The 26,324-nt window shown below is 45.6% G+C and overlaps 1 protein-coding gene across 1 annotated transcript in view; it reads left to right on the top strand.

Annotated features, from left to right (window-relative positions):
* Window positions 1-26,324, top strand: part of RHOBTB1 (Rho related BTB domain containing 1) — a 126,471-nt gene that overhangs the window by 22,441 nt on the left and 77,706 nt on the right. The window contains exon 2 of the mRNA XM_075612966.1: window positions 13,314-13,422. The gene's annotated coding sequence lies outside the window, so the exon portion shown is untranslated. The remainder of the gene's footprint in view (window positions 1-13,313; window positions 13,423-26,324) is intronic.

Below are 26,324 nucleotides of genomic sequence, written 5' to 3'. Positions count from 1 at the left end.
ACCATTACTGCTATATGATTGTGTTACCTGGCTGTGTGCACACGTAGACTAGCCCCCTGCTGGATACACCATTACTGCTATATGATTGTGTTACCTGGCTGTGAGCACACGCAGACTAGCCCCCTGCTGGATACACCATTACTGCTATATGATTGTGTTACCTGGCTGTGTGCACACGCAGACTAGCCCCCTGCTGGATACACCATTACTGCTATATGATTGTGTTACCTGGCTGTGTGCACACGCAGACTAGCCCCCTGCTGGATACACCATTACTGCTATATGATTGTTACCTGGCTGTGTGCACACGCAGACTAGCCCCCTGCTGGATACACCATTACTGCTATATGATTGTGTTACCTGGCTGGATACACCATTACTGCTATATGATTGTGTTACCTGGCTGTGTGCACACGCAGACTAGCCCCATGTTGGATACACCATTACTGCTATATGATTGTGTTACCCGGCTGTGTGCACACGCAGACTAGCCCCCTGCTGGATACACCATTACTGCTATATGATTGTGTTACCTGGCTGTGTGCACACGCAGACTAGCCCCCTGCTGGATACACCATTACTGCTATATGATTGTGTTACCTGGCTGTGTGCACACGCAGACTAGCCCCCTGCTGGATACACCATTACTGCTATATGATTGTGTTACCTGGCTGTGTGCACACGCAGACTAGCCCCCTGCTGGATACACCATTACTGCTATATGATTGTGTTACCCGGCTGTGTGCACACGCAGACTAGCCCCCTGCTGGATACACCATTACTGCTATATGATTGTGTTACCTGGCTGTGTGCACACGCAGACTAGCCCCCTGCTGGATACACCATTACTGCTATATGATTGTGTTACCCGGCTGTGTGCACACGCAGACTAGCCCCCTGCTGGATACACCATTACTGCTATATGATTGTTACCCGGCTGTGTGCACACGCAGACTAGCCCCCTGCTGGATACACCATTACTGCTATATGATTGTGTTACCTGGCTGTGTGCACACGCAGACTAGCCCCCTGCTGGATACACCATTACTGCTATATGATTGTGTTACCCGGCTGTGTGCACACGTAGACTAGCCCCCTGCTGGATACACCATTACTGCTATATGATTGTGTTACCTGGCTGTGTGCACACGCAGACTAGCCCCCTGCTGGATACACCATTACTGCTATATGATTGTGTTACCTGGCTGTGTGCACACGCAGACTAGCCCCCTGCTGGATACACCATTACTGCTATATGATTGTGTTACCCGGCTGTGTGCACACGCAGACTAGCCCCCTGCTGGATACACCATTACTGCTATATGATTGTTACCCGGCTGTGTGCACACGCAGACTAGCCCCCTGCTGGATACACCATTACTGCTATATGATTGTGTTACCTGGCTGTGTGCACACGCAGACTAGCCCCCTGCTGGATACACCATTACTGCTATATGATTGTTACCCGGCTGTGTGCACACGCAGACTAGCCCCCTGCTGAATACACCATTACTGCTATATGATTGTGTTACCTGGCTGTGTGCACACGCAGACTAGCCCCCTGCTGGATACACCATTACTGCTATATGATTGTGTTACCTGGCTGTGTGCACACGTAGACTAGCCCCCTGCTGGATACACCATTACTGCTATATGATTGTGTTACCTGGCTGTGTGCACACGTAGACTAGCCCCCTGCTGGATACACCATTACTGCTATATGATTGTGTTACCCGGCTGTGTGCACACGTAGACTAGCCCCCTGCTGGATACACCATTACTGCTATATGATTGTGTTACCTGGCTGTGTGCACACGCAGACTAGCCCCCTGCTGGATACACCATTACTGCTATATGATTGTGTTACCTGGCTGTGTGCACACGCAGACTAGCCCCCTGCTGGATACACCATTACTGCTATATGATTGTGTTACCTGGCTGTGTGCACACGCAGACTAGCCCCCTGTTGGATACACCATTACTGCTATATGATTGTTACCTGGCTGTGTGCACACGCAGACTAGCCCCCTGCTGGATACACCATTACTGCTATATGATTGTGTTACCTGGCTGTGTGCACACGCAGACTAGCCCCCTGCTGGATACACCATTACTGCTATATGATTGTTACCTGGCTGTGTGCACACGCAGATTAGCCCCCTGCTGGATACACCATTACTGCTATATGATTGTGTTACCTGGCTGTGTGCACACGCAGACTAGCCCCCTGCTGGATACACCATTACTGCTATATGATTGTTACCTGGCTGTGAGCACACGCAGACTAGCCCCCTGCTGGATACACCATTACTGCTATATGATTGTGTTACCCGGCTGTGTGCACACGCAGACTAGCCCCCTGCTGGATACACCATTACTGCTATATGATTGTGTTACCTGGCTGTGTGCACACGCAGACTAGCCCCCTGCTGAATACACCATTACTGCTATATGATTGTGTTACCTGGCTGTGTGCACACGCAGACTAGCCCCCTGCTGGATACACCATTACTGCTATATGATTGTGTTACCTGGCTGTGTGCACACGCAGACTAGCCCCCTGCTGGATACACCATTACTGCTATATGATTGTGTTACCTGGCTGTGTGCACACGCAGACTAGCCCCCTGCTGGATACACCATTACTGCTATATGATTGTGTTACCTGGCTGTGTGCACACGCAGACTAGCCCCCTGCTGGATACACCATTACTGCTATATGATTGTGTTACCTGGCTGTGTGCACACGCAGACTAGCCCCCTGCTGGATACACCATTACTGCTATATGATTGTGTTACCTGGCTGTGAGCACATGCAGATTAGCCCCCTGCTGGATACACCATTACTGCTATATGATTGTGTTACCCGGCTGTGTGCACACGCAGACTAGCCCCCTGCTGGATGCACCATTACTGCTATATGATTGTTACCTGGCTGTGTGCACACGCAGACTAGCCCCCTGCTGGATACACCATTACTGCTATATGATTGTGTTACCTGGCTGTGTGCACACGCAGACTAGCCCCCTGCTGGATACACCATTACTGCTATATGATTGTGTTACCTGGCTGTGTGCACACGCAGACTAGCCCCCTGCTGGATACACCATTACTGCTATATGATTGTGTTACCCGGCTGTGTGCACACGCAGACTAGCCCCCTGCTGGATACACCATTACTGCTATATGATTGTGTTACCTGGCTGTGTGCACACGCAGACTAGCCCCCTGCTGGATACACCATTACTGCTATATGATTGTTACCTGGCTGTGTGCACACGTAGACTAGCCCCCTGCTGGATACATCATTACTGCTATATGATTGTTACCTGGCTGTGTGCACACGCAGACTAGCCCCCTGCTGGATACACCATTACTGCTATATGATTGTGTTACCTGGCTGTGTGCACACGTAGACTAGCCCCCTGCTGGATACACCATTACTGCTATATGATTGTTACCTGGCTGTGTGCACACGCAGACTAGCCCCCTGCTGGATACACCATTACTGCTATATGATTGTGTTACCTGGCTGTGTGCACACGTAGACTAGCCCCCTGCTGGATACACCATTACTGCTATGTGATTGTGTTACCTGGCTGTGTGCACACGCAGACTAGCCCCCTGCTGGATACACCATTACTGCTATATGATTGTGTTACCTGGCTGTGAGCACACGCAGACTAGCCCCCTGCTGGATACACCATTACTGCTATATGATTGTTACCTGGCTGTGTGCACACGCAGACTAGCCCCCTGCTGGATACACCATTACTGCTATATGATTGTGTTACCTGGCTGTGTGCACACGTAGACTAGCCCCCTGCTGGATACACCATTACTGCTATATGATTGTTACCTGGCTGTGTGCACACGCAGACTAGCCCCCTGCTGGATACACCATTACTGCTATATGATTGTGTTACCTGGCTGTGAGCACATGCAGACTAGCCCCCTGCTGGATACACCATTACTGCTATATGATTGTGTTACCTGGCTGTGAGCACACGCAGACTAGTCCCCTGCTGGATACACCATTACTGCTATATGATTGTGTTACCTGGCTGTGTGCACACGCAGACTAGCCCCCTGCTGGATACACCATTACTGCTATATTATTGTGTTACCTGGCTGTGTGCACACGCAGACTAGTCCCCTGCTGGATACACCATTACTGCTATATGATTGTGTTACCTGGCTGTGTGCACACGCAGACTAGCCCCCTGCTGGATACACCATTACTGCTATATGATTGTGTTACCTGGCTGTGTGCACACGCAGACTAGCCCCCTGCTGGATGCACCATTACTGCTATATGATTGTGTTACCTGGCTGTGTGCACACGCAGACTAGCCCCCTGCTGGATGCACCATTACTGCTATATGATTGTGTTACGCGGCTGTGTGCACACGCAGACTAGCCCCCTGCTGGATACACCATTACTGCTATATGATTGTGTTACCCGGCTGTGTGCACACGCAGACTAGCCCCATGTTGGATACACCATTACTGCTATATGATTGTGTTACCCGGCTGTGTGCACACGCAGACTAGTCCCCCTGCTGGATACACCATTACTGCTATATGATTGTGTTACCCGGCTGTGTGCACACGTAGACTAGCCCCCTGCTGGATACACCATTACTGCTATATGATTGTGTTACCTGGCTGTGTGCACACGTAGACTAGCCCCCTGCTGGATACACCATTACTGCTATATGATTGTGTTACCTGGCTGTGTGCACACGTAGACTAGCCCCCTGCTGGATACACCATTACTGCTATATGATTGTGTTACCTGGCTGTGAGCACACGCAGACTAGCCCCCTGCTGGATACACCATTACTGCTATATGATTGTGTTACCTGGCTGTGTGCACACGCAGACTAGCCCCCTGCTGGATACACCATTACTGCTATATGATTGTGTTACCTGGCTGTGTGCACACGTAGACTAGCCCCCTGCTGGATACACCATTACTGCTATATGATTGTGTTACCTGGCTGTGAGCACACGCAGACTAGCCCCCTGCTGGATACACCATTACTGCTATATGATTGTGTTACCTGGCTGTGTGCACACGCAGACTAGCCCCCTGCTGGATACACCATTACTGCTATATGATTGTGTTACCTGGCTGTGTGCACACGCAGACTAGCCCCCTGCTGGATACACCATTACTGCTATATGATTGTTACCTGGCTGTGTGCACACGCAGACTAGCCCCCTGCTGGATACACCATTACTGCTATATGATTGTGTTACCTGGCTGGATACACCATTACTGCTATATGATTGTGTTACCTGGCTGTGTGCACACGCAGACTAGCCCCATGTTGGATACACCATTACTGCTATATGATTGTGTTACCCGGCTGTGTGCACACGCAGACTAGCCCCCTGCTGGATACACCATTACTGCTATATGATTGTGTTACCTGGCTGTGTGCACACGCAGACTAGCCCCCTGCTGGATACACCATTACTGCTATATGATTGTGTTACCTGGCTGTGTGCACACGCAGACTAGCCCCCTGCTGGATACACCATTACTGCTATATGATTGTGTTACCTGGCTGTGTGCACACGCAGACTAGCCCCCTGCTGGATACACCATTACTGCTATATGATTGTGTTACCCGGCTGTGTGCACACGCAGACTAGCCCCCTGCTGGATACACCATTACTGCTATATGATTGTGTTACCTGGCTGTGTGCACACGCAGACTAGCCCCCTGCTGGATACACCATTACTGCTATATGATTGTGTTACCCGGCTGTGTGCACACGCAGACTAGCCCCCTGCTGGATACACCATTACTGCTATATGATTGTTACCCGGCTGTGTGCACACGCAGACTAGCCCCCTGCTGGATACACCATTACTGCTATATGATTGTGTTACCTGGCTGTGTGCACACGCAGACTAGCCCCCTGCTGGATACACCATTACTGCTATATGATTGTTACCCGGCTGTGTGCACACGCAGACTAGCCCCCTGCTGAATACACCATTACTGCTATATGATTGTGTTACCTGGCTGTGTGCACACGCAGACTAGCCCCCTGCTGGATACACCATTACTGCTATATGATTGTGTTACCTGGCTGTGTGCACACGTAGACTAGCCCCCTGCTGGATACACCATTACTGCTATATGATTGTGTTACCTGGCTGTGTGCACACGTAGACTAGCCCCCTGCTGGATACACCATTACTGCTATATGATTGTGTTACCCGGCTGTGTGCACACGTAGACTAGCCCCCTGCTGGATACACCATTACTGCTATATGATTGTGTTACCTGGCTGTGTGCACACGCAGACTAGCCCCCTGCTGGATACACCATTACTGCTATATGATTGTGTTACCCGGCTGTGTGCACACGTAGACTAGCCCCCTGCTGGATACACCATTACTGCTATATGATTGTGTTACCTGGCTGTGTGCACACGCAGACTAGCCCCCTGCTGGATACACCATTACTGCTATATGATTGTGTTACCTGGCTGTGTGCACACGCAGACTAGCCCCCTGCTGGATACACCATTACTGCTATATGATTGTGTTACCCGGCTGTGTGCACACGCAGACTAGCCCCCTGCTGGATACACCATTACTGCTATATGATTGTTACCCGGCTGTGTGCACACGCAGACTAGCCCCCTGCTGGATACACCATTACTGCTATATGATTGTGTTACCTGGCTGTGTGCACACGCAGACTAGCCCCCTGCTGGATACACCATTACTGCTATATGATTGTTACCCGGCTGTGTGCACACGCAGACTAGCCCCCTGCTGAATACACCATTACTGCTATATGATTGTGTTACCTGGCTGTGTGCACACGCAGACTAGCCCCCTGCTGGATACACCATTACTGCTATATGATTGTGTTACCTGGCTGTGTGCACACGTAGACTAGCCCCCTGCTGGATACACCATTACTGCTATATGATTGTGTTACCTGGCTGTGTGCACACGTAGACTAGCCCCCTGCTGGATACACCATTACTGCTATATGATTGTGTTACCCGGCTGTGTGCACACGTAGACTAGCCCCCTGCTGGATACACCATTACTGCTATATGATTGTGTTACCTGGCTGTGTGCACACGCAGACTAGCCCCCTGCTGGATACACCATTACTGCTATATGATTGTGTTACCTGGCTGTGTGCACACGCAGACTAGCCCCCTGCTGGATACACCATTACTGCTATATGATTGTGTTACCTGGCTGTGTGCACACGCAGACTAGCCCCCTGTTGGATACACCATTACTGCTATATGATTGTTACCTGGCTGTGTGCACACGCAGACTAGCCCCCTGCTGGATACACCATTACTGCTATATGATTGTGTTACCTGGCTGTGTGCACACGCAGACTAGCCCCCTGCTGGATACACCATTACTGCTATATGATTGTTACCTGGCTGTGTGCACACGCAGATTAGCCCCCTGCTGGATACACCATTACTGCTATATGATTGTGTTACCTGGCTGTGTGCACACGCAGACTAGCCCCCTGCTGGATACACCATTACTGCTATATGATTGTTACCTGGCTGTGAGCACACGCAGACTAGCCCCCTGCTGGATACACCATTACTGCTATATGATTGTGTTACCTGGCTGTGTGCACACGCAGACTAGCCCCCTGCTGGATGCACCATTACTGCTATATGATTGTGTTACCTGGCTGTGTGCACACGCAGACTAGCCCCCTGCTGGATACACCATTACTGCTATATGATTGTGTTACCTGGCTGTGTGCACACGCAGACTAGCCCCCTGCTGGATACACCATTACTGCTATATGATTGTGTTACCTGGCTGTGTGCACACGCAGACTAGCCCCCTGCTGGATACACCATTACTGCTATATGATTGTGTTACCTGGCTGTGTGCACACGCAGACTAGCCCCCTGCTGGATACACCATTACTGCTATATGATTGTTACCTGGCTGTGTGCACACGCAGACTAGCCCCCTGCTGGATACACCATTACTGCTATATGATTGTGTTACCTGGCTGTGTGCACACGCAGACTAGCCCCCTGCTGGATACACCATTACTGCTATATGATTGTTACCTGGCTGTGTGCACACGCAGACTAGCCCCCTGCTGGATACACCATTACTGCTATATGATTGTTACCTGGCTGTGTGCACACGCAGACTAGTCCCCCTGCTGGATACACCATTACTGCTATATGATTGTTACCTGGCTGTGTGCACACGCAGACTAGCCCCCTGCTGGATACACCATTACTGCTATATGATTGTTACCTGGCTGTGTGCACACGCAGACTAGCCCCCTGCTGGATACACCATTACTGCTATATGATTGTGTTACCCGGCTGTGTGCACACGCAGACTAGTCCCCCTGCTGGATACACCATTACTGCTATATGATTGTGTTACCTGGCTGTGTGCACACGCAGACTAGCCCCCTGCTGGATACACCATTACTGCTATATGATTGTGTTACCTGGCTGTGTGCACACGCAGACTAGCCCCCTGCTGGATACACCATTACTGCTATATGATTGTGTTACCTGGCTGTGTGCACACGCAGACTAGCCCCCTGCTGGATACACCATTACTGCTATATGATTGTGTTACCTGGCTGTGAGCACACGCAGACTAGCCCCCTGCTGGATACACCATTACTGCTATATGATTGTGTTACCTGGCTGTGAGCACACGCAGACTAGCCCCCTGCTGGATACACCATTACTGCTATATGATTGTGTTACCTGGCTGTGAGCACACGCAGACTAGCCCCCTGCTGGATGCACCATTACTGATATGATGCTTTTTTTTTCAACTAGCAGATACATTTCTGCTAACTTTTTTTGCAACACAGCCACTTTGTTTATTGTCACAAAGAATAACAGGGAAGGAGTTATATAGTTACATAGTAGATAAGGTTGAAAAAAAAAGACTTCCGTCCATCAAGTTCAACTTATGCTAAATTTAGACAACAGATATTTGATCATATATCTATACTTATTGATCCAGAGGAAGGCAAACAAAACCCCAGAGTCACATCATCCAATGATTTCTCATAAGGGGAAAAATAAATTCCTTCCTGACTCCAAGAATTAGCAATCGGATTAATCCCTGGATCAACATCCTTCCCATGTATACTTATTTGGTATATCCCTGTATACATTTCCTTTCTAAAAATATGTCCAACCTTTTTTTGAACAAATCTATTGTATCTGCCATCACAGTCTCCATGGGTAATGAATTCCACAGTTTAACAGCCCTTACTATAAAGCACCCTTTCCTTTTTCGCTGGTGAAATCTCCTTTCCTCCAACCTTAAGGGAGGCCCCCGAGTCCTTTGTACTGCCCTTGGGATGAATAGTTATTTTGAAAGCTCCTTGTATTGTCCCGGAATATATTTGTATATATGTGGGCAGTTTTCTTGTAGAACAAGTCATCTCTATGCGCTTCAGTATTATACTTCCTGTGTCATAATTGTCAAGATGGATTAATTCGTATAACTTCTAATTCTTAGCCTTTGAAATGGTGGGGGGATGTCCAGTGTCCTTATAATACTGCTTGCATTGCTAAAGTATTTCATACCGAGTCTGGTGTTGACTCCAATTTATAGCGTTGGGACATCAGAAGGTGATAGCAAAGGGCATTTGCCCACACATGTTCTTATTAAAAACAGCAATCCCTCTAAAATATTTGTGTCATACACCCAGAAAATCAAGGCACAAAAAGAACATACTCAGCAATGATTTCTCCTTTGAAATCATGTTATGCTTAGTTAATGGTTAGGCAGCAAAAACCTTGATATTTAAAAAATGATTGCACTTTAAGCTTAAATGTATTCTGTCAATCACTTTTTGACAAAAAAATGCTCCGCTTTCATGTTCCAAAAGTCAATAGACTTTTAGACATCTGAGAAAGAGCACCTGCCAAAGCTAAGAGGATCCAGGAAATTAAACGAGCAGAGAGAAATCAAGAGGCCATCGCTCAAGAGAACATTTGATCAGCTAAATCTCAAACAAAAACAAGTGTTACAATAAAATAACTTTGTTTCTTCTTTTAAGGGGCCGCTTGCATTAGAAGGAACGCTTTTAAGAAATGGCCCTTGATTGAATGCATAAGAGAACAATTACAATTAAAAATGCACATACTGATTTGATTTGTTCCCCATGTAAAATAAAGAATCTTCTCTGGCTCAATAAAAAGTCTAGACCAGAGGTGAGCAACCTATTTTTCAATGTAGCCACAGGTGTGGCGAATGAGAAGTGAAAATCGCCACACCATGCTGTTCGTTTATTTGCGTCACTACAAATTTTAGCTCCCATAAAAAATAACAGTTCAAGGTCGGGTCTAGACTGCAGCTGAAGTCAGAGCGGGGTATTGGACGGCTGTGTTGCGTCAGTGACTCATTCAGAAAGCGGAAAACCAGCACACGCCGTGAGGGAAAAGTTTATTTTACTGTGGGAGCTGGCAAACTTAAATTCGCCACACTTTCATGGCCAATTTGCCACTTGTGGCGATTGGCGACAGGGTTGCCCACCTCGTGTCTAGAACAACCGAGATTTACCAGAACCCGGTGATATCCTTTGCATGTAATCTCTGGGATTCCCTCAAATCCAGGTTCCAACTAACCGATACTCCTTCCCTCATGCAACCCCTATTCTCTGACCCCTCCCTTCCTTTTTACACAAGAAACCCGCACTCCCATACCTGGGTTCAAAAAGGACTCACAAGAGTTAAGGATATCCTCACCCAAGGGAAAGTCCCCCCATTCGCTTCGCTACAAACAAACCACGATATCCTCTCCTCCGAATTCTTCAGATTTCTGCAGGTTAGGCATTATATTCAATCAGTCTACAAACCAAGTCAACCCCAGGCTTTAACTTTGTATGAGGACTGGTGTCTACACCAGCCCCACACAAAGGGCATCATCTCCATAATATATCACAGTTTATCCTCTATCAAGAGCAACCAAACCCCCGATAACTGTATGGTATCCTGGGAAAACGTCTGTATAGATCTCGATATCTGGAAAGACATCTGGGAAGCTGCTTCCAAAAATTAATCATGCGTTGTGATAAAGGAGAATATTTACATGTTAATATTCAGATGGTATATGACTCATGCCAGGCTGCACTCTTTTCTCCCAGGTGTTTCCCCTCTGTGCTGGCGTGGTTGTGGTGAAGTGGGGAATATTCTGCATATATTCTGGTCATGTCCCAAAATCCAACAAACATTGACGGAAGTGTTCACCTTAATACACAAGATCCTAGAAATCACTGTCCCACACGACCCAGTATATATATTGCTAGGAAAACCAATGGCCGATATCTCCCCAAAAAAAAGCTAGAGTAATATCCCAAATTTTAAACGCTACACGGTGAACAATTGCCAAAAATTGGAAACAACCTGCCCCCCCCCCCCCATCCTTCAACCAAATAAATAACAAAATGTGGCATATAGTCTATATGGAAAAATTCTCAGCCTATCTGAACGGCTCTACCTCACAATTCTCTGATATTTGGGCTCCTTGGTTTCGCCATGCAGGTATATCCCCATATATAGATTAGAATACTTGGAACAGAGTGATACATGTGGTATTTAAATTGTTGTGTACAGTGCTATATTGTTACAAATGCTACCCCTTCCCCCCTCCCTGATCTCCCCCTCCTTTATTGTTCCACAACCAGTTATTTGTATTATTGTATCCCCCTTTTTGTGTTGTATGTTTTGTTTACCTTATTTTGTATGTATAAAAAAATGCTCAATAAAACATTTAAGTAATAAAAAAAATGCACATACTGTACATTAATATAAAAAAGGAAATGGAATTGTTTTCTTTAAATTAGACCTTTTAATTTCTTATATTGTGAAGCACAGATTTCGATGTAATGGTATTCTGCAAAACCTAATACTATTACACTGATCCTTTTAAGGCAAATGAAGCACTTTCCTGTTGGTGTGTTTTGCCACACATTTCTATGTGACTAAAGCAATGCAATACATAAGTTGTGTCACAGACATAAAAAAAAGTACCACTCCTCTTAACTTTGCGTTAAATCAGGAGTGCGCAAACTTCTGGTGCTGCTCCCCGTGCCTGCTCTCCCGCAGTGCTCACGCCCACCTTACCTGTGTGCCGGTGTCAAATGACGCCGGGGGGTCATGAGATGTCACGTAGCGTGATTCCGCGTTGCCATAGCGATGGGCGTCAAATTACACCACGGGGTCATTTGACACTGCGTTGCCATGGTAACGCGTTGCCGAAGCTGGCTGAATCACGGTAAGTGAGTTACAGAGTCCTTGCATGGTCCTCCGGCATTTAATTTAAATGCCTTGGGGTAGAGTGCGGGGCCTCTATAATCACTTTGCTCCCCTAAAAAATCTCACCCCCAACCCCGTTTGCGCACCCCTGAGTTAAATTACCGAGTTTCTATGATTGCTTTTGTTGTTAATACTATAGAAAGGGAAATAACTGAAACATAATGAGTTGTGATCGAAGCCAGCCCAGAATATAAACTATAGGCCAAACAACAGCTCTTTTAAGTGTAACACACTTGCACTGCCCACAGGTTCCTCTCCAATGTGCTATAGACATATAGCAGCCAATGGTAACGGCTGTGGAAGAGCTGGGACTAAGTGGGAGAGGACCCTTTAGAAGGGGGGGTGGCCATGTTGAGGGAGATCTGTGTGGGCCTATCATGTTCGGTCGAGGATTGCAGAGTGTGCATGTGGCAGCTAGTTAGTCTGGACTCAATGGCTACAAAGCCCAGCAGTACCGAAGCACCCTTTACAAAGTAAAGGCTTGCAACAGTTAGTACACAAAGAGCTCCCACAGTGTGCCGGTACCATCATAAAGCCAATATACCCAGGAGTGGGTGACTAATGCACCACTAACACTGACTTACACCTGCACAGCATTATCGGGCACTGTATTTCATTGTAAGTTGTATGTGTTGTTCCTCTGCTGAGAATCACAGGTTGGCCAAGTTATTAAGGATGCAGTAAACCTATTGGACCATCCATATACTGTGTCTGCATCATATACTGTGTCTGCCTTTTCTCCCGCTGTCTGTAAAAAGGAGGAGTTACATAAGGAAAGTTCCACAGATTACATCATAGACTCTTCTAATGTTACGCGTTTTGTACTGTACATGGATTTCCTTGTTCATATCCGAACGCCTTATGACTACACGATGTTCTGTACTTTACATCATTTTCCCTCATTTTGCTTTTTATTTTGTTGTGAACATTACTCTTAAAATATCTAATACTGAAATAACTTCTTTTTTTTTTTCCAGTTACCAAAGGTACAAAATAAGAAAATCATCTGAATACATTTCCATTTCTCAAGCAGATTTTCCAGCTTCCTTAAGTATGGATTTGTATATCGATTTCTGCTTTGCTGGGGTAAGTACACAGATAATACGCATTTGTATAACTCTTTGGGTGTCACAGGGCCATCACAGAGTTAGCCTCTCTAATGCAGAGAGACCAACTCAACTCAAATCCAGAGACAACATTTTGTAGCTGATGTATACTGCCTGGTTTGAGGAAAATGTACTATGATCTTCAAACCATCCATGGTAGTTAAAGGAAAATAAGGCTGTAAAGTTATATTTGTGGTAATATGTTAACTTTCCTGTAATTTTGTAGGTTTTCTATTTGCTTGCAGACTAATGACCATAACTTTTGGAAAGGAAATATATTAACGATGCATTTCCACCTAGGGATTATTATTGTTATTAGGTGGGAAACATGTGGTCTCCGGAGCTGGACTGCGGTAATTTCATCTCGGGGTACCCCCTGTTTCCCAGGATACTTACCTCTGCAGCCCGGCAAGGCACGCAATATGGCAGCTCCAATCTCCTGCGGCATTGGAGCCAGTAGGAAGATGTGACATCATCCTTTAAACATGAAGGACATCCCGGCATGAGGTTCTCCTGTAAGTATCTCGGGAAGCTGGGAGTCCCAAAGCTGAAATAACGTGGCTCAGCAAAGACCACCTGCTTCCCACCTACTGTAGGTAGTATTTTCTTTTAACGAAATCCTCATTTTAATATTTCAAGTTATGTAAGTTTCGCAGGGGTTGGAGGGGAAACGGAAATCTTTGGGAGGGGTACAGGAAAGTAAAATGGGGAGTTGGTGGTTGGGGGTGCAGTGAGTACAGTCCAAATCAATCATATCAATTTGCATTAACATTCTGTTGAGACAGGGGAAAAAATCAACACCAAATATTTGCAATATATCAATACAATACCATATAATCTTATAGGAAACACTGGATTGTTGGATCCTTAGCGTATAATTGTTTGTGCATTTATGGTTTTTAAGAGTTTTAAAGCATACTTTGATTTCTATATCAGGTTTTCGCCCACCTCCCAAGCAGTACTAGATCGTTGCAACACTTCCCTGTTTGTAATAATTTGTTGCCAATGTTCCCAGCAGTTTGAGCTGTAAACTGTAATAGATAATGTTGGCTTAGTAATATAAAGATACATTGCAGCTGCTGAGTTACACTGTCTCAAGGATTGATTGAAACTGAATGGCTGCCATTATGTTAGGCACACAATCAGGATTTTTACAGATCTATAGCAGGAGCAGCAAACAATTGCCATTTTAGGTAAAAATGTAGAATTATACATTACCACCTGCTTTACATATACAAATAAAGAAAAAAAGGGGGAAGCAGTATTACTGCTTTAACCTGACACAATAATACAGAAAACTGTAAGGCTAAAAAGCTTGTCGGTGGATACTAACAGTAAATTGGAAACATCTGTGGGATTAGGAACAAAGTGTTGCTAAAAGCAACGTTATCGTAAAAGTGACACACAGAAGACTAAGGCCGTGCCTATAGGGCCGTCGTTGGCGACGGCGACATGGCGGGTGACGTCACCCGTCGCCACCTGCAAAAGTTATGTTTCGCCGGGTGGCGGGGTCGCGGGATTCCGGCTATTTGATTTGTTCAAGGGCCGTCACGTGACAACCCTTGAAAAATCAAATTTTGCCGGCTTCAGATTTTCGCGACGTCGCCGTCACGTGCACTGTAAGCGCACGAGGCGGCAATGTATTTGGTTTCGGGCGACGTCACGTCGCCGGCACTATAAGCGCGGCCTAACAAATTAATGTATTTTGATGCCCCAATCAAAGTACTAAACTCAATTTGATGTGTTATATGTGCAGCAATTTTTCACCAAGAAAAAATGATGCTGGGGTGTGGAGTTAGAGGCAGTGTTTGGAAGTTATTGGTAGCTCACATGTGGAAATTACATGTTATAAAACAAATTAAAGTATGCACCCCTTTTGTGTGCCATGAATGTGTAAAAATGTTCCCAAAAATAGTAGACACAAACAATTTTGACTGCATTCATATATGTGAACTTGCCAGGCCCGTCACTGTGGGCTCTGTGTAGCAAGGTAGATTCCAGTGGCTGAAGCTAGACAGTAGTAGTACACGGTGAGAAGTATCAGGAAGGTGCAGGGTCAGACTGTATGTGTCAAGGCAGGAAGCAGGCAGGTAGAGTGGTCAGGCAGGCCCAGGTTAGGGCAAGCAGGTAGAGTCATCAGGCAGGCAGGCAGACATCAAAGCAGGCAGGTCTCTGGTAGCAGAATACAAGGAGTCACAGTAACCAAATAAACAAGTTGATCCAGCAAAGGACAGGAGGAAAGGGCAGGCCTTCAGTAGGAAGCGACAGGGTGTGTCAGTGAGGGCTGATCCAGAACAGCTGAATGAAGCAGCAGCAGCAGCAGCACAAAGTCACACTGAGGATATAGACCTTTCCAGGTGTACATCTGGCTCACTGTCAGAGCTCTATATCAAAAAACATCACTCATTCTTCTCATGTGTACATGGCAACAAGGGTCTTACTAAAAAGGCAGCAGTATATGTACAGAACATATTAAGCTCACATTGGTGAATCCTTTGTAAAATAAATCCTATGTATCTGAAGCTCATCTACAAAAGTATCTATAATATTTGTCATGCATAAGATTTTTGATTGTTGAGTCTGAATATTTACAGCCTGCCCCTAGGCCTAATAATGCAATCCCATTCAAGATGGGGTACTTTACATAAAACAAATACTAACAAAGCCAACGTATACATTTTAATATTCACCTATGCAAACAAATTAACATTACAACATGTTGTACTTTTTGACCATGCTCAATATGTCCATGTGTGCATTCCCTGTAACTCATTTTAATTGGAAAACAGAGTACTCAATTATTTTCTAGGAGGGATTTCCAAAAGACATTGGGTTTTATTCAGTAAATGCCTTAGTGTCATTTGGGGCACTACCACAAAGGAACTCTCATTCAAGTGAGTTTAACAAAGAACGCCCATTATCTACCCAAGTGACGTGCCCTGTCCAGTAGGGCAGTGATGAGGACTACTTTGTTGGTGTGATCATCAATGTGCAACACTACATACTGATAGAATGGAAACAAAAGAAAACAGCGCACAACGCCAAATAGTGAAGCAAATTCAACAATATATTATAGAATTAAAAAGGGGGTAATATATCTGCGTACATGAAAAAAGTTGGTAAAAGGCATGTAGTGTGTATCACACTGTTTACCACTCGGCAGCTGTTAACTGTAGAATCGGGTGCTTGCTTCCCTCTGCTGCTGCAGCTCAGTTGATTCTGGGGCAGGACGTCAGTCTTTTCACTCCCAAGGGGATTTCCCTTCATGCAGCCAGGTTCAGCAGCTGGTACTGGGGCTCGGTGAAATCGCTCCTGCTTCCTGGCCGATATGAAGCTGCTCCTGTACCTCGGCAGGTGTATCCTCTGCACAGAGGTTAAAACGCAGCTTGCTGGGGTGCCCTCAGCGTGCCACGATGCCGCTCCGTCGCGGGACGCTGTGTAATGACGTCACTGTCTACACAGCAGTGGTGGATTCAATAGGGAAGTTTGAACAGTCTTACAAAGTCTCTCACAAGTGTCCAAAACAGCACACAGGATGAAATAAAAACAGGACAGGCCAATACATAGACAAAGGCCAATGTAAGCAGATATAAGGCAATAGAGTGTTACATCCAACTAGTTTCGTAGAATCAACTACTTTTGTTTTTTGTGTTTACTACATACTGATGAATGGTGATTCTGTGATGGAACAACTACTTCCCTAATTTGTAAAGCAGAACAGTATCTATAATTGATTATACAAGTGTTATAATCAAATCTATCTTATTTAATCTTTGTCTTCTTATTGTTATTCTGCCTAAAGCAATTGGTGACAGAATATGTGATATACATTATTTGCCAATGTAAGTAGTTGTCTCAGTCCAATTTATTTTCCATAAAACCACAAATACACTGACCTGGCAGCAAGGGGAAAGAGCCATGAATAAGGTATGTTTTGTAGATTGACTGTCCAGTTTTCCTTTTACTTGTACTACCATTGTGTTGTCAGTAAATGCAAATTTCTCTCAAGTTTACATTTGCAATTGTTTACTGAAACAAAGACTGGAGCTGAAGAAGTAGGTCAGTAGTAATGTCACTGCATTTGAAGCAGGTTTGACCTGATTTGAAACCCAGTGTCATCTCCCATTGTGACCTTGGGCAAGTTACATTATCTGCCTGTGCCTCAGGCACCACAATCAGCTTGGGATAAGAACAGAACAAGGTCCAATGGATCTCAAAAGCCCCCCACAGAGTATAAGGCAAACAATTCCAAATCTGCACAAAATGGAAATCCGTCCATGGTCAACAGAATGGAAAGGAGGGACGGGGAAAAGGGGCAAACAGACATACGTTCCTCCTCAAAGGAAGGTGAAGGGAGGACACAGAATTCAGGGAAATAGGGCAGAATTCCCCAAAAAGGTGCAGTGAATAAACAAAAAAGTGCTTAACTTAATGCACAATCCTCAAAGTGATGAGAGGGTATAAATGTGATAGTGAGGAGATTTCCCAGTTGTCGCCGGCCCTGCCCCGCTGCAGGAACCTGTCTGTCCCTGGAGTGCAGCGGGTTTTTTTTTAATGAACTGGCCAGGCCACGCAGGGGGCCTGGGCGGCTGGGCCCCCTGACCCACGGCACCCAGGATGCCAGAACCGGCAGTCCCCCCTGTTGGCGGCCCTGCACACAAATAACACACACACACAATCACACACACACAATCACACACACAATCCCACACACACACATTTTACTGAGGTTTTACTGAGCTATGGTGGTGGACTAGCTCATACGCCAATTGCCAGAAAGGGGAAAACATTCCCTGAGCCGCACGCAATACGTAATACAACAAAAAACTTGTCAGGAACTACAGACTGTTCATTTGAGTTGCCGGAGGAACGATCTACCGTGACACACCGGCAGCAGTGAGGTCTGACGTAACGGAGCAAGCGGTCGGCGAGCAGGCTATACGTTGGCGCATGGGTTTACCCATACAATGCTTTATTTGCATTGACAAATTGTGAGTGTGCATTTGTCTTGTCATTTATATTAAAACTTTGTATTTGGATTTTACACATGGATCGGGCGCTTTCTCGCTTTTTTTTCCAATGTATATGTAAATAACCGCGGCAAGTGTCGCCCACTCAGTGCTAGCGGGGACTCATCCTTACAGAGACAGCAGGTGAGGGAATAAGTGCTGTAGATGGCAGGGCTTGGGCACAATGGGTGGTAGGAGGGACTGTGGGTGTGGGACAATAGCCAAGAGTGCACGCTATTGGGATGCTTGATTTGTGAGAAGAGTTTATGGTTGGTCAGGATTAAATTAGATGGGTTAACACAATTAGCAGGTGAAGAGATGGAAGGGAGGCGTGGGTGAGAGCAGGTGTGTGTATGTCTGGGTACAGGATTAGGAGTGATATCCCCAGCAGCAGGAAGGAGTAGAAAGAGGGTGTGAATAGAGGATTTGTAGGGGTGCTTTTTATTGAGGAGCAAAGACGTTGTTGGGAGAGAGGTGTATAAATAATGGGGCAGTGTATGGGCACATGCATAGGTGGAGGGGAGGAAAGATGAGGGGAGTGGGGAAATTTGAGAGAACAGATACGTTTACAAAGGAGTGAGGAAACAGCAAACAGAAAAAGCAGTAGGGAGGGCATAGTGAGCTGCGGGGGGAGAGACTTCCCAGGTATAGGAGGATAGGAAGCGTACAAAAGCAGTAGGGAGGGCATAGTGAGCTGCGGGGGGAGAGACGTCCCAGGTATAGAAGGATAGGAAGCGTACAAAAGCAGTAGGGAGGGCATAGTGAGCTGCGGGGGGAGAGGCTTCCCAGGTATAGGTGGATAGGAAGCGTACACATTTTCAGAGCATTTAGAAAGTCACGTTCTCACAGTTGTTGTTGTTGTGCAGAGAGCAGATCTTCATGTATTCTTCACCTCCAATTCCAACTCCAGTATTACTGTAACTCCAGCATTACTGTAACTCCTGTATTACTGTAACTCCACAGACACTTTATATGTGACAATAAATGCGTATCCTTTATATATAAATATATATATTTGTAGTCTACTTGGGCCGCAAGCATCAAGTTCCCAAAAAGTAAAACTTGACTCATTGAGCCTGAACAATGATCCCTCTGGGAGATCTGGCCTTTGCTACTGGTGTCATGGTGCATAGTACCTGTTGTTCCAGGAGATGCTGAGCTTCTGCGATGTTGTGGGGAACAGGACAGGCTTTTGGATGTCATCGGGCTGGGTTCTTTTCCAGTGCAAGCGCCTCCATTCACAGCAGGCCCTAGTTTGACTGGAGACAGTCCCCACTATGAAACATATCACTCATACCCCTACCCAATAGACTGAGACTTAGGCAGGGGCATATAATACAAAGGGGATTCTTTGTTCCTCCACCGCAGGATGTTGTACAGCAGATGTAGTCTTCTTTCTCTCCAAGCTTCTAGATGGTGCCTAGGCCTTTTTGCCGAATGGAGGCCTTCCAAGGCCTGCTTGGTATTCTATTCAGCCAACTGAGGGGCTGAGGGCACGTCTCACTCCCTTGAGATAATGTGGAATGGCTTCCCCTCTAGCACAGAGGAGAAGGGGGAGGGGCACAAGGTCTGCACCCGGATTGGCTGCACACAGACCAAGTTCCACATCCACCCCTATCCCGCAGAGAGGCTGCCTGAGGGTGGGGAAAAAACAGGATTATGCCTGACAATGCTTTGGACTTACTAAAACTGACATGGCAGACAAGTAGCCAGGGCTGGTATAGCCCGGTCCCCGCTGGGTTACCCGTTCATCCCTTACCTTCGCTACGGCTGCGACCGGCAGCGGAGGCTGGGGAGATTGCGGGGAGGGCTGCAGGGGGTGTGCGGGCAGGAGGAGAGGCGACCGCGTCGCCGGAGGTCTGCGGCAGCTTCCAACACAGGGCGCCGGCATCTTGAATGTGCACGTGCAAGGCGCAGTACGCTTGCGCGTGTGCAGTGAATTCCAGAGTGCGGCGGCCAATAGCAGAGCCTTGCGCATGCGCACTAGTCAGAGCACCCAGCGGCCATTACACGAGGAACGATGTGGGGGAACTACAGCCCCCAGAAGGCAATAGGGCTGCACGGCACATGGCGCGCATCAGCCAATATGGCTGCAGAGATTCCCTGCTCACAGAATACCCCAGGTTCCCAGCTGCGGAGGCTCAGGCCTCCTGAGAGCCACAGGTATTGCACCGCACTACACACACCGCACTACACACACCGCACTACACACACCGCACTACACACACCGTAGCCACACATCTTCCAGGGAAAAGTGCGCTACATTGGCATGGCTACATTTGTATAATACGTTGTATATTTCTTTTTTGTAACAGTCTTTGGGTTCATTTAAATATTGCTGGATAATCAGATTGCTGAGGAGATGATATCTGCCAACTAACCCCAGGTCAACAATATTACAATAATCCAGACTTGCCTTGGTATTCCCATTTGCTGATCTGTTAGCAACTTGGCATAGATCTGAAGAAATCCAAGCCTGGATAATTATCACACTGTTGACTTGAAGTTACTTGGCAGACATATACTTGCAAACATTTATTTAAAGGAGAAATGATAAAGGGCCATGCAAGAAACGCTGCATTTACAGAACTTGGCACTGCAATAAAATGTTTCTAATACTCCTACTGTTAACATTCACCTAGACAATAAGGGCCATGTTTGCTAAGGACTCCTGCCATAAGATACCCTCTGTCATTTTAAATCAATGTGGTGTTTTCCAGTGCCGCAATGTGTTTTATAGCAGAAGACTTCTTGGTAATATGGGCTAATATCAAGCTCAGTTATCAAGGGCTACGAACAGGCCAGATTTGCTAAATATCTCCAAATACCCCATACCTAGCCAAATAGCCTAGTCATTATTAATGTATTGCCCTGAAAAACCTGGCGTGGCCTGACCCTCCAGGACTGAACTTGGGAACCCCTGCATTAAATTGATGCTATTGTTTAAAATGTATGTATGTATGTCTTTATTTTTATAGCGCCATTAATGTACATAGCGCTTCACAGCAGTAATCCACGTGTCAATCATATAAATAACAAATAATACAAATAACATCTATGCTGATCATGCATAACACTAGGAAGTCAGACACATGTCTGTGTCCTTCCCAAAACGTGCATAATACAGTGGGATAACTTTTTGCTCACCCAGTTAATTTGACCTTGTTGAATTTCTATAGATGGTGATTATTTTTTACCATAACTGTAACTGCTACAGTAGTAATGTATTTTAATGTCATGCAGCCCCATCAGGCAGTGAATGGGGTTAATAACCATACTCCCAAAATGCAAAGGCTTGTAAAATTCACACACAAGGCCACTTATCACCAAGTCTCCCACATGGTCAGCCTGAGCTCCCATCTCTTATTACACAGTTCCACCATTGCAAATCTTAATGCTAACTGGTTCACTCAGTTGGGTCAGTAACTCTCGATGAAACATGTACTGCAATGGTGAACGCTTCCCAGATAGTTCATAAACCGTAATACAGCAATGTTTAAAATCTAGATTTAAAAAAATGAGTACCCCCTAGAGCAGGGGTGTGCAAAGTGAGTGGGGCGCCCCCCAGGGCAGGCGGGAGGTTTTGCAGGGGGGGTGCGCTCTCCCCCAAGGCATTTAAATGAAATGCCGGGGGACCGCATGACGCCTCTGCAGCTTCTCTTACCTGGTCTTCGGCGATCTGACCCCGCAATGTCATTTGATGCTAGAGCTGAACAGGAAGGGGGTCACGAGCCGGGAGGTGAGCAGGTAGGGGGGTGCAGGGTCGAATCTTTGCGCACCCCTGCCCTAGAGCCGCATTCTCCAACATTTTGCTTTAAGAAGACCAGCAACAAAAAAACATTAAACTGGAGGAGCGGTTAATACTAGGGCTGACATTTTAAATATACCACGTATGTATAAATAAAATAATTACAATCAATAACGTTCACTCAATCCGCTCCCTCCCTTTCAGTTCAACCCCACTCTCCTTACACTCCCACCCCCTAACTCAACCCCCCCTCCCACTAACTCAATCCCCCCTCACCTCAGACTCAATCCCCTCCCTCACACTCCAGCTCCCCCTCCTCACACTCAATCCCCCCTCCCCACATTCAATCCACCTTCTCCCTCACAGTCAACCCCCTTGTCCTCACACTCCAACCCCCTACTCCTCACAGTCCACCCCCTCCCTATCACTCAACTCCCCCTCCTCACATCCAACCCCTCCTCCTCCTCACACTCAATCTCTACCCCTCCTCCCCCCTCCCCCAACACACACACACAATCACCTCCCTCTTCACTCGCAAATCCCCTGTCCTCACATTGAAACTAACGTCACAGGGGACATATGCCCTTCCTCAGACAAAAGCCACCCGTATCACACGGGGTGGCTTCAGTCTGAGGAAGGAGCTATGTCCCTTAAACGTTAGTTTAGATCTGCCTACGACTATGCAGTAAACCTTTGCAATTTTGCATAATTACTTGCCTGCCTCCATATTTTTTCTACATTACACAACTATAGGCCTCAATTTGGAACATTAGGGCATTGATGGGTTAGTTTGCACCAAAGTTCTTTCTCTCTCTTTTTTTTTTTAAACTCCTATTGCTATTGGGAGGGTTTCTGTGTACCTTTTGTATTACTCAATCTACTCTATATACAATCAATCACCCCACACTTTTAATCCCACACACCCAATCACCCCCCAAAACACTCAATACCCCCCACACACAGTCACCTCCACACTGAAGCTGCAGTGTTGCACATATTGGCTGACCACACAGGCAGAAGTTACTTCCAGGCCCGCCTGAGGGACAGGCAGGGCAGGAGGGGAGCAATTGGACCAGGACCAGGACCATTTGGAGATCCCTGCCATAGATGGAGCTGTTACACAATGGTGGTCAAAATTATTCCAATTATGATCCTCAGCTTTAAGGCATAAGAAACATTGCTCAATTATACTTTGCTTAGTAAACTATAAATAAATATAATATTATAGACTCTACTTTGTTTGGTGCATATAAACTCAGTGACACACATCTTTCTGTTAGAATTGTAGGCAAGTGCAATTGTGTATAGTGACCCAAATTTACTAAGCAATCTTCAGCCACACAACACAATTAACTTGAATGGGCTCTAATGTGTCTTCCAGCAGCAGTAAGGGCCTTATAGCGTAGATTGCTTAGTATATGGCCCGGTCTCTCTAGCTCAATTAGTTTATGGAGAGAAAGAGAACAATTATCAAGATGTTCTGCAGTTTTGGCCATTTATATCACTGAGTAAGATGTACATTTGTGTCCCTAGTCTATGCAAAGCGTTGTCTGCATTGCAAGCATTCTCTGGCGATCATACTGATTTGCCCCCTCCATATACACAAACATTTCCAGACATTCACAGTACGTTAATTAGAAAACAGAGAGACTTCTCTGAAGTGAATGTTTTAAATGTGGTTTAATTGTGCTATTTCTGGCATAGGAAGAGAAGAGTCGTTCTGCATTGAGACATATAGGTTCATTTCACAGCTCTATTATTATCAGTGAACAGTTATATCTCTGAAGCGATATTCTCCTGTTCACTGCAGGGGGGGGGGGGGGGGAGATGCAGACATCAGCATTCAAGTGTGATAGCTGCTAACATCACAGCTGCCCACTTTTGCTTTGACTGGTGGTTTGGATTGTGGCAGAAGTATGATATAGGGTTACTGTAGGTAACTGCATGGTTTTTATAACATACATAAAAGCCTCTATTTTATCAGTCAGCGGACTCGGTACAATGCACATCTTATTCTGCACAACAGTGGGTGTACACACACTGTGTGTATAACATGTATATTGTTTGAAAAAGGGATAAATACAATTGTACTGCATTAAAAACCTTCTTACATATGACATTACACACTTTGAGTTTAGGCCCAAAACCTTAAGGCTAATGAGGGTCACAGTCTTTTGGAAACGGTTTAAAGTGCTTAATTGAGAGTGCAAATGAATGAACAAATGTACTAAAGATCCTTTACTATACTATATCTTCTTTAACATAAAAAGAACAACAGGGCCTCTAATAATAAAAATAAAACAGAAACATGTTACATTGTCTGTAGATGTACACTGTGTAAGAAGGACTATTTGCATTCCGGCGGTGGCTTTTGCATTGACATTTGCAATTGCTTAGTGCTCACTCTTGTGGTTTAGCAAGTCACCACGAAGCCACGACAGAACACGGCCTTTTCCTTCCAATGTAGCTTATCTATTATTCATTTTTATGAGTTGTCAGCTACAAAAGGCTGAAATCTCACCAAATAATATTCTTTCTAAATAACTGCAATCACCAGGATATGATGGGCAATGTGTGAACCTGCTCTGTGATGCCGCTGCTCTTCAAAGAGATTCATTAAAGATCTCTACTACATTGACCTTGTGCTCAGCTCTTCATCTCATACTAGACATTGAGGGGCATCTCTAAAGAGTTCATGATAGTCACATGCGTCATATTTTTATATACTTGAAATATAATTTAAACTTTTTTATACATATCTAAAATCTTAAGTCAGAATGTCATGTTTGTGGTTTTACTACCTTTAACACAACATTTGTGATTAGTTATGGCAAAAGTAAGATCAACCCTAAAAAGTTCTTTAAGTACTTTAATAATAAATACATTAGAAAATAAAATATAGGACTCTTTCAGTGTGAGATGGGCAGGCAGATTATTGGAGATAAGGAAAAAGTAGAGGTATTAAACAAATGATTTGCCTCTAAATTTATCAGGGAAGAATCAATTGCAATAGTAGTGCCGAATAATTGGTTAACTGAGGAAGGTGTTCATAGGCGGCTTGATAAAATTAAAGTAAATAAAGCACCAGGCACTGATGGCATACATCCAAGAGTTCTTAAGGAGTTAAGTTTAGAAATAGCCAAACCATTGCATTTAATATTCAAGGACTCCACAGGCTCAGTACCACAAGATTTAAAAAGGAGCTAGATCACAACCGGGGAATTATAGACCTGTAAGCCTGACATCAATAGTGGGGAAGCTACTTGAAGGTTTAATGCGGGATAATATTCAGGAATACCTAATGGAAAACAAAATTATTAGTAATAGTCAGCATGGATTTATGAAGGATAGGTCATGCCAAACTAACCTTATTTGTTTCTTTGAGGAGGTAAGTAGGACTTTAGACCAGGGTAATGCAGTTGATGTGGTCTACTAAGATTTTGCAAAGGCTTTTGATACGGTTCCACACAAGAGGTTGGTGTACAAAATAAAGTAAATTGGACTCTGTAAAAATATTTGCACCTGGATTGAAAACTGGTTGAAGGACAGACAACAGAGGGTTGTCATAAATGGAACTTTTTAAGGTTGGGCTAAAGTCGTGAGTGGAGTGGAGACAACAAGTATTCTAAAGCTTGCCTTAAACTAGCCCGGTTACATGCTGGGTATGTGCTGGGTGTAACCTGGCTAGTTTAAGGCAAGTTTAAGGCATTTCTGCATTGACTAATGACCCACAGGATTAACACAGCAGGGGTCCCTGGCAGTCCCATTCAGTTTGAATGGGACTGCCAGGGACCCCCACTGTTAATCTGATGGGCCATTAATCAATGCAGAAATGCTGGGTCTAGTTTAAGGCATGTATCCAGCATGTACCTGGGTGTACCTGGGTCTTTTTGGCGATTGCCACTGGTTTGTGTTAGAATAACCGTGGGCACTACAGTACCTCAGGGATCGGTACTGGGACCCCTGCTTTGTAACTTGTTTATTAATGACCTTGAGGTTGGCATTGAGAGCAAAGTCTCCATCTTTGCTGATGATACTAAATTCTGTAAGGTAATAGAATCAGAGCAGGATGTAATTTCTCTCCAGAAGGACTTGGAGAGACTGGAAACGTGGGCAGGTAAATGG

The sequence above is a fragment of the Ascaphus truei genome, chromosome 8 (genome assembly GCF_040206685.1).
Source record: "Ascaphus truei isolate aAscTru1 chromosome 8, aAscTru1.hap1, whole genome shotgun sequence".
Lineage (NCBI taxonomy): Eukaryota > Metazoa > Chordata > Amphibia > Anura > Ascaphidae > Ascaphus > Ascaphus truei.
Note: the sequence above shows the minus strand (reverse complement) of the source record. Positions and strands in the feature narration are given on the sequence as shown.